Here is a 14,411-nt window from a genome sequence, read left to right as displayed (position 1 = left end):
CACAAATAGTTGGTTTCCCTAGACTGGTTTCCTAAAGTCCTAAATCTATTTTTCTACAAGACGGGTTATTTTTAATCTTACTTCAGTGTTGAACTTAGCACCTGCCATCTCTAGCTAAGATTGTCCTATATTATCATTAAATCCATCACCAGATTTGAGATATTAAATCTCCATATTCTCTAGTGGTTCTTGAAAGTCTCATCTAACCAGCTTCCCAGAACATGAGTATACCAATCTTTCTGCCTTTGGCTGAGCTGTGCTCATATTTATCTACTAAGTAAGTTAGCGAAGGGTAAATTTTGAGAACAGACCTTCTAAAGAAAAAAATTCATGATTAAAAGTCAAAATCAAAGGAAGAATATTGCCTGGGCTATGACCTAGTAAGGTGAGGAGAGAGCAAGAAGTACCACAGGTGCAAAAAAACCCATGACGGGCAACCTGAAGACAAGCCTTATGTGTCAGTGCTCCAGGCCTCTTCCAGAACCAATAAAGAAAAGATGGTTGATGTGACTCACAGCTTCTGTCATTCCATCATTGGCACCTTTAGCAGGCATGCTCAGTCAATAACAGTACTTTGTTCTATTGTTCAAGAAGTGGTCTCAGAATTCTTCTCAAAACATAACCTCAGTCACTAGCAACTGAGGAAAGTTAGCAATCAAGACAAAATCCATTTCTCATTCCCTCTATGGGCCTTCTAACCTCCCCCATCCAAAGGCTATACTTTGAGTAGTATATTATCATTTCTCCCTCATTATCATACTTTCTCTTTATATAATTCATAATGAATGATCTCTTAAATATAATCCAAAAAATGAAGTGAAATGTCAGAAACATATGTAACTATAGAAAATAATTCATAACTTAAAATTTCAACTTCTTTGTTATAGAAATGAGAATTATGGTAAGAAATGGACATCATTATTCAGGGTTTATAAGAGGTCTTCAGTATAATGCATAGTTTAAAACCAGTAATTTTAATTAAATTAGTTTTAAATTTGAGCAGTTGATGCATAGCATTTTATAACTGAAACATTTTTCTGCCTACTTTTAAACATTTTTTGAGCAGACATACAAGAATGCCCTCCAGATCTTTTTCTTTTTCACTGCTTTTCCCATTGTAAGATGTACATCTACTACCAATTTTATTTATTTTTCCTCCTTCTTTAATGATCCCCACACTGCCTTCCACCCTTGACCTATGGATATTGCTGTTTCCCCCTTAAAAACTGGATCTCTGAAGGCAGGGCATCTCCTCCCATATGTTCATGGCACCCGGGATCTGGCACACTTGGGGAGCCTGAAATACCCGGGGCATGGGGGGTATGGTGGGTGGCTCCACCTGGGGCATGAACCCAGGACCTTCTGTGTGTAAAGCAGACATACTAACCACTACACTATGGAGCCACCTACCAATTTTACCATATATTAAATTTCCTAGTGCTTACGTTGTCAGTGCGTACACTGTCATACATTCAGATAGACACTTCCTGTCTTTAATTCAGAAGACAACTCAATGCGTTGTAAGCATTAAATCCTTAACTTTCATTTAGACCACACTTCAGGTTCTTGAATGAGTTGTTACTTTCACAAATAAGATCTCTTGACATTTATGGAATGATCTAAGTTTCTATCGACTTTTCTTATTGACTCTTCCCAACATTCCAGAGATAGGTAAGAGCTCCATAATTAACTCTATCTCTACCCCGAACCTGCTACTCCTACAATCTTCTTAGTCTCAGTCATTGGAACACAACTCTTCTGTTAGGTTAAAAACTCCAAATCTTATGTTACATCTTGTTCTCTCTGACCCAGCATCCAGTCTGCCATCATATCTGGCCAATAGCATCTTTAAAATATATCTATTATTTGATCTCTTCTCACCTTCTCCACTGTTACCACTGTGGCCAAGCCATCATAATCTCTTGTTGGATTGTGCAATGTATTCCCATAGCTCGTTTCTTTCCCACCTTTTATCCCCTTTAGTGTATTTTTAAACAGGAGCCACAATGATCCTGTTAAATAAACTCACAAAATGTCACTTAACACTGTTCAGTGGATCCCTATCTCAATCTGAGTAAAATCCCAAGCTATTAGAATTGTCTTCCAGGTCATATATAATCTGGTTCCTAATACTCATTTCTCCTTTGTTCACTCTACTCCTAAATACTGGTCCCTTGGCTATTACCCAAACAGACCAGTCATGTTGCTCTTCAGGGCCTTTGTGTTTATTCCTTTGCCTAGAATGCTCTTCCCTCAGATATTTGCAAGTCTTCGTCCCTCTCCTTCATCAAGACTTTAATAAAATACCAGTAATCATAGTGAAAACTTCCCTCTTCAAATTGCAACTCCATTCCCACCCTTACCAGGCTCAGTTGCTGTCCTTTTTCTGTTTTAATACTTTTATAAATTTATTGGGGTGACATTGGTTAGTAAAATTATGTAGATTTCAAGTGTGCAATTCAATAATGTCATATGTTTTATGACATTATATATGTTATATATATATATAGCTTTGTGTTCACCACCCAAAGTTAAATTTCCTTCTGTCACCATATATTTGACACCCTTTACCCTTATCTACCTCCGCTCCCCCATTTCTTTCTAGTAACCACTAAACTGTTGTCTGTGTCCATGAATCTCTGTTTGTCACTTTAAGTTTAATATATTTTTTTCATAAACTTAACACCATCCAAACAAATATTTTCTTCTTCGGTTTATTTTCCCCCACCGCCTGCTATAAAACACCTAAAATGTTGTCTAGCATCTAGGTCTTCTATAAATACTTGCTAGGTGTTATTGAATAATTAAAACTTTATGGATGAGGAAATAAGAGATGGCAGGCTTGTCCAAAGACACAAAGCTGGGGCACAATCCTTAGTCCCATATTTAACTCCTTCATGTCTTCTATCTATTCATTCTTCCATGGAAGATTACTCAAAGGCATGATATTGGCAGGAATGTGAAATTTAGGTACATAATAGAGAAGGTAAACTTTAGCTAAATTGTAATACAAATCTAATGACCTCTTTCTTTTATTGTGTCTTCAGTGGTAGAACTTCAGGATTAGATTTTGCTCAGAAAACATTGTTTTACTCTCTGTGTTTATTGCTTTCAGGGCATAAAAGTCTGAGCTTTCTTTAAGGACAATTTCCCCCATTAATAATATCAGTATCTATGGGCACTGAGCTGTGTTTGCTAGGTACAGTGCTCGTATCTTAATAAATGATATCTAATCTTCAAAAGATGTATAAGGTACATATAATCACCCTTTCTATACATATGGGGAAACTGAAATAGAGAACAGTTAACATTTTTGTGAACTTAGGTTCACAAAATCCATACTACCATCAGTCCAGGCAGTCTTCCTTGACCAGAATTTCACCATGGGCTTTGCCTGTTCTGAACTCTTCATTCGTGGCTGTTGATGCCATTTATCTGGAGCTAAACATGAATAGGGTGAGTATTAACTGTTCAAAAGACTGAGTCATGTGACTAAGCAGTAATGAGGTAAATTTCCTTATGGTACAAAGGAAAAAAAGTAACAAATTTCCAATCTTGAAATCATAATTTGCATGCAATATGAACTAGACAAGGAGCAGGAATATCACATTCTACTTACTCATTTTTTGCCAACAACAAAAATGTCATCATTTACATGTTCAAAGAAAATTTGATTAACTTCTAATTTTCCTTCCCTCTAGCTATCATGTATAACATTTTCTATTTATTCAAACATTATGAAAATTATATAACATCGCCATACAATGGGCACCATGATATGTGAGGTTGATTGAGTTTTTAAGAAATATGTGTGCGTGTATTTATTATCAGTGTATTTATATTTATTTATATATATATAAGTATGTGTCAGAATGTATAGATAATGGTAACATCTATTTCCTCTATTTCCTGTTCAGTTACTAGTCTATGGGAGACAGAGCCCAGTAACACCCTTGCATTGTTCAAAGCATAAGATTACCCATTAGAGACACTGGCTCTAATATTGACTGTGCCAGTTACTGACTGTTAACATTTGGGACTCTCTAGTAACCTCTCTGAGCTTCTATTTCTTCAATTGTAAAATAGGGTTATAAATAACAATATACTTTCATGAATTATTCTGAGGTCCAGGTGAGAAGGTAAATCTAAAATACTTTTAAAATTTTAAATACATATGTCACTAAAAAAGATTACTGCATAACTTCCAGGTATCTTTCGAAGTCCTTTTAGAATCTTCATCATAATTTATTGGATCACAAATTATTGGATCCGAAAGATAATAGGATAGTGTGAGGGCACCATAAGCTCTAGCAAGACAAGAACAAGATACTTCCCAGTAGAAGGTAAGCATTCTTTTTCCAACAGTGGAAATGACTAGAAATAAGGAATGGATGGGGTGGTCTAGCTACAATCACATTTTTCCCATTTACAGAGAATGATCAGGAAATGTGATTCTCAAAAGAAATATAACACAGGAACCTGCTATTAGAGATCTAAAAACTGGCTATGGAGTGCAGGCCAAAAAGAGATAAAGGTCAACCAAAAACAAAGGTAAACCATTCCTGTAATATTAAGCAGCCAGCTTGGTCATGGAGCTGTTCTTGGTGATTCCAGCTCAAATCCAGTTACATTTCTTGGTAGAATACAATTATTAGTTTTTATTTTGGTGCTCTGTCTTCAAAAGCTTTGTGTGGATGTGAAACTCTTGTCTTGAGAGCTAGACTTCTGGCAATTTATGAACAAGTACTTCCTGGTCCTTTACTGGCATGTTCTCCACAAAGGCTAGTACCACATAAACCATAGGGGATTGGGTGTACTTAATTTCAGTATTTCGTTGAGTGATGAATTCTCAGTTTAGCATGCCTCTTCAATTGACCTTTAAGACTAGCCTACTGATAAAAATTGATTAGTACTTCTCTTTATTGGGTTAATGTACTTTGGATGTTTTCCAGATTCAATACATATTGAACACCCTCAGCAGTTAGATCTTTCCTATATGTTGCATCACTTTATCCTCACTGTTCAATAGATGGGGGAACTGAGACTTAGAAGTAACTTGCTAGCTAATAAGACAATTACCAGGGACTTAAATGCATGACTTATATTCTCAGGTATAGGATATTTAGCAACACGCTGCTGCTCCAATTGCTTTTAAATAAAATAGAAATAAAGAGTATTTAAGGTGGTTCCTCTGAGAAGCCATGATACTTCCTCATTTAGGTGCCTACCAAGGTTTGGCCTGGTTTGGAACCTTAGAGTCTGTTTCTCCCAGAGTGACTGTACTCTTAGAGAAAAGGCAGCAAAAGCACCAGAGGATTCAGTTCAATCTAAAACTGGAAATACTTCTTTGGTCCAACAAAGAAACTCTATAGATGGACAACATACCTTGTAAAAGAGGTTGAGCTATGCAGAAAACTTTCAGAACCCTAGATTAAAGGCCACAGATTAAAGACTGGAAATGCATAACAGTATAGTCAAAAATCATAGAAAAAATATTAGTGGTTCCTTTGAAAGAAAGCCTCAAATATGTGAAATTAGAAAACTAGGAAAAAAAAAGTACTTCATGAACTTCCAAGAAAATGACAATTTTTAACCTGTGAAAAAAGATAAACATTAAAGGGTGGAAGAGAGTCTGATATGGTATCTTGCCCATGCTTAATATTAAGATGAAAGTTTCCTCAGGGCACAACCCGCAACTGGAATCCCTGTGAATCTTGCCTTTGACAAAGTTAAATCACCTCCATATTTATTATAAGATGTAAAGGCCACCTCATTATTTCTTTATTTGATACACTAAAAAATGCCAAGGCAAATTTTTCAAATACACTACAGCTACATCTTTGAAAGAAAGTAATCTCTGTTATATCTGGAGTCTCTACTCGTTACAGCTCTCCAACTTTCTTTTTAAAAAATTAAGGTATGAAACATTCTATTCCCACCTATGACTTGTTTGATTTCAAGGGCTCACCCACACTAATTTTAGCCTCTAGTGCTAAATATTATCTTTAAAAAACCCACATAGGTAAATCGAATTTCAAGGAGACCATTAGCCTGATGCATTTCTTATCATTTTATAGAAAAAGTATAAACTATTCCTGCTTTCTTATTTTTAAAATGTACTTATTTGTTATTTCATCATTTAAGAATAATATACAGAGAGAATAGTTAGAATAATATGCAATATGTGAAAAGAGTTTGTTTAAAAAATGCTATAAAACAAATGAATTGTTTTAACCTCAAGTCCCCTGTTTGTAAAAAGAAATTGAAGTCATTTTACCTTGTTTAAAAAGTTTAAACAACATTCTCACCAAAGCCCTTAATTGTCTTTGAGAGTAGAAATGCCTATGCCTGTCTCTAAGACAGGAAGATTTGGGATAATTAAGAAGGTGAATAAAGACCTTTAAAAGGTATGTTAAAGTTATGGCCAAAGGATGCCTGTGATGGGTTCTCAGTAGTCTTTCTCTGGGAAAGTGCACATCCATACCCTGATGCCAGGATTGGAGTGGGCATCTGGCAGATGCAACGGGAATCTCTGTCATCTTCCACCCTGCCAGAGGCAAGAAGAAAGAACTTCCTTTTAAATATATGTATGTTTTAGATGAAAGGTAAATATTTCAACCAGATCTATGGTTCTCATCTAGAGGCAATTTTGTCTCCCCACCCCAGGATACCTCTGGCAATATGTGAGGACATTTGATTATCATTGCTGGAGAAAGGAGGTTGCTACAAGCAACTGGTGGAGAGATAACAGGGAGGTTGCTAAATATCCTACCATGTACAACTACAACAAGCCCCCAAACTAAGAATTATCCAGACTAGGCTAGAATGAAATAGCTTAATGGAAGAAGCCAAGAGGTTGTCTAGGAAAGGGCCAAAACGGACTTTAATTTCTGGGAAGTTCCCACCACAGCGCACAGTGCTTTTCTCCCTCCATTTCATAGACTAGTATTTTTTCAGTGTGATCCATGAATCAAATGCAACAAACATTTAAGAGTAAATACAGATTCTGATCTCCAACTTGAGTTTCAGAACAGTGGAGGCAGAGCCCTGGAACCTCCAGTTTAATTTGCTACCCATGTGATTCTTCTATAGATTAAAATTTGAGGACAACTACTTCACTTCTTTGTTGAGGTCATCTTCTTCTGTATTTTCAATGATTACCTATTCGTAATTCTTCTAGGAGTCCCAATGGCAAAAAAAATACAATCTCCATTGGGGCAGAGACTTCAGCTGTTTACTATTGTACATACAATGGCTCAATTGGGGTTTACGTAATAAGAAAGTAGGGTACCAGTATCATCAAAAGAACTATTATCTTTTGGGAGAAACAATAGAAAAAAAAAAACTTTAGCTACCCATTTATTTACTACTTCTACGTTCTAGGTATTGTGCTAAGTGTGTGGCACATATTAACACATTTAATCCTAACAATGCAATAAAATAAATACTAATATCATTCTCACTTTATGGATGAGAAAAATGGGGTCTCAGAGAAGTCAAGAAACTTGACCAAGGCCACAGAGCAACTATTGGATGTCACAATTCAATTTGTGTTCCATTTAATTGAGGGTGTACATAGGGAAAAACTGCCAAATCATAGCTAACTTCCCAGTTTTTAAAAAAATTTCCTCATATGATGTAAGAAAGTGTTGAGGTCGGGGGACAGATGCTCCTGGGAAATCTCCTTAAAGCATGTTAACAGAGCTAAGTAGCACACCATTTTGCCCTTTCACTTCTTTTTCCCATATGAAAAATGGAAAGGTGTTGAATTAGCAGTCATCTTGGACAAAGGGTTGAAATTGAGGATTAAAACTCCATACTAAGTAGAGCAGACCGTAAAGTCAGAAAGGGTCTGAGTCCTTGATGCCAGACTCTGGGCTCACTAAACTGGCCCTGAACTACATATGGACAGACCTGTTTTATGTGAGAGAGGAAAAAACTCTTTGGATGATTTATCATACATAGTTAAACCTAAATCTAATTGAAATATGAAAGGCCTTATGAAATTATTAATACTATTGGACATTAATAATTTAAAATATTTAATTAAACAGCAATATTTCACATCTACATACAATTAACATTTTCATATATCATGACCTTCATGTTGGAGGGCAAATGAAACCAACCATGTCACTGTGGCCCTTTACTTTTAAATTCCTTTATAAAATAAATTACTAATTCGACTGACTTGGTTCTTTTGGAAGAAGTTCTATATGTTTCTATACCATAATCTTAAAAAAGTCTACTTAATGTACCTGAAAATTAAAAATAAATTACAAAGAAATTCATTGGCTAAAAAAAAAAAAAAGGAAATTACTTGATTTTTGGGTCCCAAATCCTATATAATGCACTTTGAAATCTAGTGTTTAAAATTAAGTCAGGTACTTTTATGGAGGAACGAATGAATGACAGACTTCAGAATCATTTATTAGGATTTTAAGTGTGAAAACTTATTACAATGGAAAAAGGCGTGACAAAGAAGCTAATGTATCAAACACATGTTAAGTGCTCACTGTGCAAGGAACTGGGGGAAAAATGAACATTCAGATACATTTTCTCTCATTATGGAGCTTACAGCTGGTTGGGACACATAAAATGAAATGTTATTACATTGCAATGTGATACCAGGAAAGACAGAAAAAACTCAGCATGCTGTGGGAGAATATTAAGGGAGGTTACCTAAAAGCACTGCAATATATTAACCACTAACTGTGACATCCAGAAAGTTACTTAAATTCTCTAAACTTCATTTTCCTAATATTTTTAATGGAGAGGACAGTGTCTCCTCCACAGGATGGTTGTGAAAATAGACTGCATAATGCATTTAAATGCTTAGCACAATGCCTGGAATGTACTAAGCCCTCAATGTATCTTAGCTAGTATAATAGTAATTGTCACTTACTACATGCAATTTGTCCCATGGTCCCTCTATGTGATATTACTACTCCAATTTATAAATCAAAAGTAAAAACTCAGAGGTTCAGAATGTTGCCCAGTATCACTCAGATCATAAAACAGAGTTGGTTTCCAAATTCACATTTTACAATTTTAACATATACCTTAGAAGAACAGTGTTTTCTCTAACTTATTTTTCAGATCTCTGGCATGAAAACTAGGTGGCTGTTACTGTTCTCTGCTTGGCTTTTTTTCAGATAAAATGCTAGGCCTTGAGGTAAATAATTTTGCCTGGAACATTTTAGGACCACCCAAGACTACATTTGCCTGGGTCAGTGTAACAAAGGCAGTGACAGAGCTACACGTCACCGGTAAGGAAAAAAAAAATCTTTAGGTCATCCTGCCCAAACTAATTTGCTCAATTAACAGTAGGCACTGTCATCCTACCAGTCAACTTCTAGAATGTGACAATATCATCATCTCTGCCAAAGTTATTGCAATTATCTGCACAGAGATGAATATGGAGAAAAAGCAAGGTTCCCTATCATTTGACTTCCAAGCACGAAATTCTCAAAAAAATATTCTGGCAATCTGGAACACAGAAGTGTATGCAAAGCAATTAGGAGGTTAAATCCAGAACTTATTTTCATTGCTATAATCTGAGACCCACTTTCTTCCAGACCAGAGTTTATGCTCATGTAGTATCAGATGTAAAATTTCTCCAGTGCCTCCCTCTCACATCTTTGAACACTTGTATAACTTTCTACACTGACTGACAAGTATAACAGCTGTTACCATGAAGAAAGAGAAGAAAATTAGCACTTCTGAGTGATTGTTGATACCTACATGTTGTTATGTAATTAATAGGTTCGACATAGACCATATAGGTCAGGCCTTATACTGGCCTGACAGCCTGATTTTTCCAGTCATAATAGGAATATTAATATAGACATTTATTATTTTTTACAATAAAGTTCACCCAGTTAAAATTAAAAGCTAGCCAAACAGCTCTACCAAAGAATACCATTCAGAAACAAATATTGCTCCAGACTATTGCCTCTGTCTCTTATCTTGGCAGGACTTGAGAACTGAGAAACAATTCAGCTCTGAATTTAACTGAACTTAACTCCTTGTATTTGGAGCATGACAATGAAAGATGCAAGATGGTCCCTTTAATGTATGTAGTTTCATTCTTAGGAAGTTCTTTTTTAATCTTAACTAGAATTCAAACCAGTTTTCTCAAGAACATTCTTATATTACCTTTCTGTCCTATTTTCCCCAAATCTTTTATTCTACTATTTTAATACTTTTTTTCCTGAAACTTCTTCCAAGAACACAGAAATATGAGTCAGTTTTGTTGCCTTGTAGAGGTTCTGAAACTTTGGTGTGAAAATGATTCACCTGGTATGTGCTGGGATAGGATGGAGCAGTAAAGTACAGATTCCAAGAACCCACTCCTGACAATCCTGGATTCAAGAGGTCTGTGTCTGTAGCATGGCCCAGCATTCTGCATTTTAACAGTCTCCTGCTACCCCTTGCTGTGTTTAGCATATAGATAATCCTCTGATCATTTTGAGAAACACTCATCAGAACGGGTGGGAAAAATTTGATATTCAGCCCATACTTTTTTAATTCTACCATTGGATTTTCTCTTTCCACCTGTTTCTGACATTTTCAGGTCCAGTTAGCATAGAATCCATCTATGCCTCAATACTGTGAGCATTGTTTGTCTCCTGTGCTAATCCTTTCTCTCCTCTACCTATCCTTTCTCTCCTCTACCTGGAAACTCCTATCCACTTATCTATGAAGCTTCAAAAAATATTACCCACTTTATGAAGCTTCTCCTTCCCCTACTTTATAGGAATGCCCGCATCATTTTGTACATATTTCTGTTGGAGTGATTATCATAACCCATCAATCAGTTACTGATTGTCTATTTTCCATGCTAACGTCCTGTCCATCCACAGGAGAGTGCATATCACATGTTAGTTACTCAATAAATGTTTGTTAAATAACAAATCTAACTCATCCTCTATTTCTAAAATTACCTCTAGGGACATTTGGAGGAAGGCGAGAACAGGTGCCATCCTTGTTGTTCTCTAGAGACAAACATAATTCTAATATTTCTAACTTCCTTTAATAAACTATGTTGTTCCACAAAGTAAGTTTTATGTAAGTCCTTCTTGGACTTTTTGGGGATAAATTAGTTTTAAAAGAACATTCTGTTCTTTTATAAAACTGACTTCTCATATAGATGAGTTAAGCTTTTGAAAGTGATTTCTTGAGATCATATATTCTAGAAATTATGTCATGATATGAAATTAAGAAACATTTCACTGGATGAAGTAAACAGTCCTTAGAATCTGGGGTAGGTGATAAAAAAGTTCTATTCATGGAATTCTATTCTGTTAGAAAGGCCAAACTAATAACTTGGAACGTACTTGGATGGTAAAATATACAGAATGGTGTCTCTAAGAGATGCAAAGTATCCACTGCAAATCATCTATATCAATAGAGAGGTTTTAAAACACAAGCAATCTTGTCTTGTCAATGTGGGTAAATCATGTCCAAATCAATAACCTCTTCCCAAGTGTATCGGGGAAAGAGAGTTGCATAATCATGTGCAATTTTACTTAGTGTTTAAACCTTCTTGACACTGGCTGCTGAGACCAGAATCTGACATGTTTCCTGCTCAGTGCACAGAGAAACTTCCTTTTGCTTTGGAAAGCCATCCTGGTTACATGGATTCTCATTAGCTTATGGGCATTTCTATGATCATCGAAACCTCTAAACCCATCAATGCTAATCCATTTGATTATTCAAAGTGATCATACTTTTCCACCTTCATCAGAAAACCAGAAAGTCTCAGAGCTAGAGTTTCCTTTTATCCCTAATTCCTTCCATTTCTCTTCCACATTTGTGGCTGAGTAATCATGTGACCTTCTGTATAACTAAGAAAATGGCTGCCTGATTATATCTTAATAATCATTACAATGAACTCACTTGCAGTCTCCTCAACTCTTTTAAACAGGTATATCATATATTGTAAAGTCAACATACGATTAAGGGGAACGGGGCTCAGGGAAAGTATGGGGCTGGACTTTGATTTTAATACATAGCATATCTAAACATAAAATCCTTTGTAACGTTTACTAGTCTGTGATCTCGCTAACCTGAAATGCTTCCCAGCCCTCCTATGTATGACAACACAAATCTAAATCACTCTATTCAAGGGTAGCTGAAGTTCTCAGTTTTTCACAAAGCCTTCCCAGTGCAATCTGGTCCAAGGGAATTTCTTAGTTCTTTTACATTTATTGTATTCATTACTAAGTTGAAATCTAGCATTTTTCTAGACTCCAAAAAAGGTTGTACATTCCTCAAGAGTCAGAGCCAGGCCTTAGGTGTCTTTTATCTCCAATAGCATGTAGCTCAGTTCCCTCCAACACCACAAGGCAATTCTTGCAATATTGCATAAATAATTTTGAATATTAGAATTTCAATGAGACCTACCTCTATCCATTTCCTAATAGATAAGAATTTTTTTAAACCTCAAAAATCAGAGTAACATAAAATTATAGTTAAAAAACAAATCCGTCTTCCAAATCAACACAACTATCATGAGCTTGATATTGTCCATTTAAAAAAATCTAACCCACTTATATTATTAACCAAATAACACTACAACAGATAGAAAGCACATTTTAAAATCTGGTTTGAACTTATATTTTCTTTCTGGTATTATTACTTTATGCCTACAGTGCCTGGTCTTCCTAGGTGGTCTCCCATCCAAGTACTAACCAGGCCCAACCCTGCTTAGCTTCCAAGATCAGACATCAGCCTTGTTCAGGGTGGCATGGCCATAGACTATGGACCATGGCTCCACTGGGGTGTGAACCCAGGACCTGCTGCGTCTAAAGCAGACGTGCTAACCACTATACTATGGAATCATGTCCTCTTTCTGGTTTGAATAACTGTATACCCCATACAAAACTATATCTCATCAACTACCCAATCTTTTTCTCATAAACCATTTCTTTGAAAACATATAAAACCATAGCACTGTAGAGCAGGGATACTTAAGGATACACTCGTTAGATCATCTATTATCATTTTACAGATAAGAAAAGAGGCCTGAAATATCTAAGTAATTTATTTTGTTACCTAATTACTCAGCGACAGAAATAGGACCAGTGTTCAGACCCCGAATTAGTGCAATTTGTTACACTTCACTGTTTTCTTTAGAGCACAATCTATATATGTGTTTTTAAATTATAACTTTAATACATACAAAATGGATTAAAAAAAACACAACACCACTATAAATGAAACATGCACATGAGGAAAAACAGGTGCATGCACAATGCATTCCATGATAGACTCTCTGGATTTGCACAAGTGCACAACACAACTGTTCTTAACTCACGAAGTTTAAAGATGATTGTATTCCAAGGGTTTGTAAAATATAAGCATTTCTTACCTGGCAGCTGTATGAGGGTTGATAAAAGACATTAAAAACTTGAGCTATGATTAGACATCAGATCTTTCTCGCACTGAAGGGAAGGTTACAGGTAGGTTCTAGCATTTTAATGGAAGGTAGGCCAAAGACTTGAGAGAGATCATCCAACTTGTATGACTTTGGTGTTGTTGCTCACATTGCAACATTAAGTTGACTGCAGGTGACTGTCACCTAAATCTTCCTGTTGGCCAGTTATGGCTCCATTTTTCCTTATTGGGCCTGAAATTGCTACTATTACAGTTACTTTTTTTTTTTTTTTAAGTTAGAAAGCTTAGGTGGAAAAATAACTTCAGAAGTTGCCACGTGACTCCACCCAGGTAACAAAAAGAGCAGTATCAGCTCTAAGCCATTCTTGGATTAGTGCTTTTTAGCTGTAAAAGTACATAAGTTGGGGGCCAGGGGAAGAAGACCTCCACAAAAGAACTTTTAAACTGTTCCCAATTCTCTAACACCAATATCCATACCTAAGTGAACTATGGATGTATGCATACTTTGAAAAAATAAACAATACCTTCATATTTCATAATATTCATAATCCATACCAGGATACTTTTATCTCACCCTCAAAGAAAGTAACAAGGCCTCCCATTCTAATGGCCAGAACCTTTTAAAAACATCCAGCCTGATACCCAACATCCTTAAAAATTTAACCTCTGTGAACTTTCTTTGACCTTTTATATGAAAGCTGACACTTGACAGTTTTAATAGATACCCAGGAGAGAACATGGAAGGTGGAGGAAAATGCTCACTCCAGTTGATCTTTCCTTTCTAAATACTAAGGCATATAAAAGAATTAATCAGTAATAATAGAAACCCAAATGAACAAAAAACAGCAACTTTTCACAGCTCTTAACTACCAAGAAATTCTATATATAAAATAGCACCAATGATCAGTGTCCTGACATGCAACAACAAAAAGGGTAGCAAATTTGGTTGTGACACCTTGAAATGGCTGTAATCTTAATCTTGCAAGAATGGTGATTCTTTCATTAAAAAA

At 35.8% G+C, this 14,411-nt stretch overlaps 1 protein-coding gene and 1 pseudogene across 6 annotated transcripts in view; both read right to left on the bottom strand.

The window, feature by feature from the left end:
* The window catches only part of CTNNA2 (catenin alpha 2), a 967,153-nt gene that overhangs the window by 12,967 nt on the left and 939,775 nt on the right, over window positions 1-14,411 (bottom strand). The gene's annotated exons all lie outside the window — the stretch shown is intronic.
* Window positions 12,648-12,763, bottom strand: LOC118605700 (annotated as a pseudogene).

This window comes from Rousettus aegyptiacus, unplaced genomic scaffold (assembly GCF_014176215.1).
Source record: "Rousettus aegyptiacus isolate mRouAeg1 unplaced genomic scaffold, mRouAeg1.p scaffold_m13_p_7, whole genome shotgun sequence".
In the NCBI taxonomy this organism is placed as follows: domain Eukaryota; kingdom Metazoa; phylum Chordata; class Mammalia; order Chiroptera; family Pteropodidae; genus Rousettus; species Rousettus aegyptiacus.
Note: the sequence above shows the minus strand (reverse complement) of the source record. Positions and strands in the feature narration are given on the sequence as shown.